The sequence below is a fragment of the Penaeus monodon genome, chromosome 18 (assembly GCF_015228065.2).
Source record: "Penaeus monodon isolate SGIC_2016 chromosome 18, NSTDA_Pmon_1, whole genome shotgun sequence".
NCBI lineage: Eukaryota > Metazoa > Arthropoda > Malacostraca > Decapoda > Penaeidae > Penaeus > Penaeus monodon.
The window spans coordinates 23464508-23469507 of NC_051403.1; positions in this window are offsets into that span (position 1 = coordinate 23464508).

Below are 5000 nucleotides of genomic sequence, written 5' to 3' on the forward strand. Positions count from 1 at the left end.
CATAAATGTAAAAGCATTGTTCAAAGTATCCCTGTGTTTACATAAAGAGTTACCATAAGGGATGATATAGTTGTGTATATTATGGGCAGCCATTTGTTTGCATGAGACTGAAGTTAATGTAGTAAGAAAGAGTGTGTCATTTTTATGAAAGAAGTGAGCTAAATGCCAGCCAAAGTGGTTATAAACTGGTAGATCTGACTGTTTTCTTTTTTGTACTTCTTGAGTTATCTGAAGTTTAAAGTTTCTTCATTTCTGACAGCATTTGATATATTGGTTATCAAATTGGATATGCCTGTTTTAATGTAATTTATATTAAACTGTTGTTCCTTCCATATATAGGTTGTAATATCGTGACTAATGAAAATAGAGCCCAAGTTTCACCGTTTTGAATAATCATGGAAAGAAATAAGAAACTGTACCATTTATGATATAAGAACAAATATTTTTGCTAACGAAAAGAGTCCATGGAATACCTTCTCTGGGCTGTGAATGAATGAGTAACCCTGTTTTATGTCTTCCTGTTTATTACTGTTTTTGTGTTAATTTCCAGTGCTCTCACTGATGGAAGAAAGGCCAATTGCACATCCTTGTAATACAATGAAAGAAAAATGCTTATTTACTGATGCATATAGTCATTGCACATGTTAAAGGTGTTGCACATGTTAAAGGTGACAGTCAATTTCGAATGCAAGACACAGTATGTTAAAGGAATGTGCAGCAAATTGGCATTTTTTTCTCCTCCTTTTTCCATAGTGAGAAAACAAATTACAATGAGGTACTTTGCTTATAAAGAGGCAGATAAAATAGGTCCGTCTAGCAGGGAAGGGCTAACTGGATAGAAGGCAACTAAAATCAATAAGTTCTGGACTACAGCCAGAAGTTCCTATATTTTCAAGTATTCTTCTAGTCTTACTAATAGGTTATCTTCTCAGTACCTGTCAGATAACTTGTAGTTTTATTTTGATACTTCTTACGATATCCTGGTTTCAAAGAACTTGATGGTGAAGGTTGGTTTTGAAAGTCGAAAAGAAAGGAATACAAGTTTGTTAATTGGCTGTTTTCTCTCCAAGTTAGATGGGAGTACATTGTAATGTGTTAGGGTATATATGTGTGTGTGTGTGTGTGTGTGTGTGTGTGTGTGTGTGTGTGTGTGTGTGTGTGTGTGTGTGTGTGTGTGTGTGTGTGTGTGTGTGTGTGTGTGTGTGTGTGTGTGTGTGTGTGTGTGTGTGTGTGTGTGTGTGTCGATGTCTGTGTAATTGTTGTTGCCAAATTAAGTACAGTAATTGGGATTGTGCAAACAGTTTTGTTTTTGTGTGTTCAGTATCTATTCCAGTTTGAACAAATATTTTGTGCAATGACCAAGTTTTTCTTTTCATAGTAAACTTAAATAATATATTAAGTTCCTGTAATATTTACAAATTCATGAGTTCAAATATTATTTAGCATCTGTGATTAAACTAAGAGCATCAGGAAATAGTTCCTGTAATTTATTTCTCTTTACCACCAAATGAAATACACATTCATCCTTTGAGAATCTCAGAAAGAGTTGTTAATCAAGAGCAGTGATACTTTTCTGCAGTTGGAAGGCTATAACAAATGCTGTGACTTAGAATGAAAAATAATTATACATGAAAGCAAGTCATGTGAGAATTTGCTTTATCCATAGCTGTGACACTTCATTGTGGAACAATTTACCTATACATTAAGGTGTATTCTTACTATACCTTTTTTTATAAGAATACTTTCAATTCTTTGATTTTCAATATCAATGACATAAAAAAAAGCAACAAAACAAGGCTTTTAGATGATTGCAATGCTGTTATTTGGCTGCATTAGTTACAAATGCATTAGGCTTTTATTTCAGTGCTTACTTACATTAAGTAATTGCACTTTTCTCTCCGCCCGATTGTAGTGTTTGCCAAAGGAGGTTTTGAATAAAATGAGGCTTCCCATTATATATTCAAGGAGGCTGGTCTGAGTTAATTTATGGGATCTATTAACAGGTGATGAGTAGGTGAATCATTTATGCTTCACTTGCTTCACTGGTAGAGTAGATTTACTCACTATCCTTTAGTTATTTAACTATTTATATTCATAGTATTGATCTTAACCTTCATACCTAATTTTTTGTTTTAAGTTGTAACTAATTTGACAGTTGATTATTATTTTTTTTTTATTATTATTATTATCCACAGTATATCTACTTTTTTAGTAGAATGAATTATGAAATACAATGATGTCATGATTTACTATTGTTCAGAGCAAGCAAATTGGTTGTATAGCTCATTCAGTGGCGATGGAAATAGCCATTGCAGGAAAATTGGTCATAATGTTTTCAGTCACATGTTAAGAGCACAAGTGTATTTTTTTATGAGCTTCTGATCATATGAGATTTTTTCTCTATATATATGTTTTGTGGTTTACCAGTAATGTATGAGTAATTTTACTATCTAATAAATATATGATTAGTTTATTTTGTTTTTCAGTTTACCTGTTAAAGTTATGACAATATGACTATGAAATGTAAAAGTTGTGATATAAGATCTAGGGAAAAGAATTGAAGTCAAGGGTACGATGTATATATATAGGATATTTTCTTGTTTTTGTCTTTATATTCTTATAGTCATATTATTATTATTATCATTATTATTGTTATTATTATTATTATTATTATTATTATTATTATTATTATTATTATTATTATTATTAATATTTTTATTATTATTGTTATTGTTATCATCATCATCATCATCATCATCATCATCATCATCATCATCATCATCATCATCATCATCATCATCATCATCATCATCATCATCATCATCATCATCATCATCATCATCATCATCATCATCATCATCATCATCATCATCATCATCATCACTATTATTATTTTATTATCATTACTATTATTATTATTATTATTATTATTATTATCATTATTATTATTATTATCGTCATTATCATTTTTAGTAACAGATTTTATTGTTAATATCATTATTAGTATCAAAAATACCTTCCTATATTGTAATTTATTTTTATAATCATATTTATTATTATATCGGGATTATTATCATCTTCATCATCATCATCACTACCATCACTCATCACCATCACTGCCATGATCACCATCATTATAATCAACATTGGTATCAACACCACCACCACCTGCTTGGAACATGGCTGGAACTCGACTAGAGCTCTAAGGTCGAAATTTCAATATGAAGTGATACTCTTGTCTGATTTCATCTATTTTCACCATAAAATGTGAGATTTTTAAAAGCTTTCCAGTGTACACATTAAATCAATATTTTATATAATCATATTTTTAGTCCATCTTGTATTAGGAATATAATGAAGGCCGGTAAGCGTAGGCACAACACACATCTTCATTAAATGTATCATCCAATATCTCTGTTGTAAGGGATCAATGCAAGGTGTCCTATAATGATTTCCTACTAGAATCTGTCAATATCAGTGTGTTTTTCATATCCTAGAGATCCTGTGGCAGAAATTATTTCTATCTATTTTCTTTGTAGAATCTGGAGGTGGGGGGTCTAGGGAAAAGAGTACCTCTTCTGTGCTTATGAAAATTATGAAAAAAAAATGAATGACACCAAAAATTTAGCATTTAATAACATATTCTAATTGATTTTGTTCTCATTTTTGTCTCGTAATTACCATTCCTCTCATAAAGACAAGGTTTCCGCATTGCCACAGCCGGCCAGTTGCACATCTCAGGAACTTGTACACGGTTTTGATTGTCTATACATTTATATGGAATAATTACATAATTTCTATGAGCATTACTGGAGATGCATATGAGATATTTTACATACTTGGAAGTTTTCTAATGATTATATATATCTAATCATGAATCATTTCAACACCTTTTCTTAAAGCACAAGAGTAAGGACCATTGAAAACAAGCGGTAAATGAAACGCACTTTGTTGTTGGATTAAAGATAATGATAGTAAAATGCAAATGTATTCATTATAATGCAGAACAAGCAACTTCTTATGCGCCAGATGGTGTTATATGGCATGAAATTTGAACAGAAATTAATTGCTTACACACGTTTCATGAGGCGAAAAATTGGCAATCTATAAAAAGGGCGTTTTGTAGGTGACATGGACTAGACGTCATCTCCGATCCCAAACAGTAGATAGGTGTTAGATCCTCATTGACACTACCTTGTGATATATAAAAAGGTCTGTGGATCATGTTTCAAATAGATTTTTATGCGTGAAACTGGACAGAAACAGAAATGTATGATTTTATAACTATTGATATGTATCATGTGTGGTTATTTATAATGTATTGCTGATTTGAAATTCAACAGCTTTGTGTTTCCTGATTTGTTCTTTCTGCATAAATTGTATAATTTCATTAAATCTATGAGTACTGTAAAAAAAAAAATAATAAATAAAAAATAAAAATAATGTCATCTATATTTGCTACAACGACAGTAGGCACCCTATGACATTCTCGTGAACATGAATATTTTTTTCTTGAGTTTTTGCAGCTAGTAGTTACCTTGTTTTTTGTTACTTGTGTGGATTGGCTGTAAAAGACGATATAAACATTGTATTAATCTAATCAAACCTTTTTTTTTTTTTTTTTTTTTTTTTTTTTTTAGTACTGCGCTATAAGTGAATTTCCATAGGGGTTGTTAGTATAGAATGCCGAGAATACGATGACTGAGGTGATTGGATATGGGAAGAGATAAATAGTACAGTTCATGGAGTAACAGACAAGTATAGCAGAAAGATTTTTGAAAGAAAAGGAAGCTAGAGTATATCAAAACTTAAGATTAAGAAGGCCAACGTGTATCATATTCGTTATATTTCTCGCTACAAATTAATCCTACTACGAATGATCAAATAGAATGTTTCGAGCCACAAGGGAATTACACGGTACAAACAGTACGGACATGCTACTTAATTTCCTGTTCCATTTATCAGACAGTTTGCTGCTGAAGTGCATCTTTCTGGGCAAA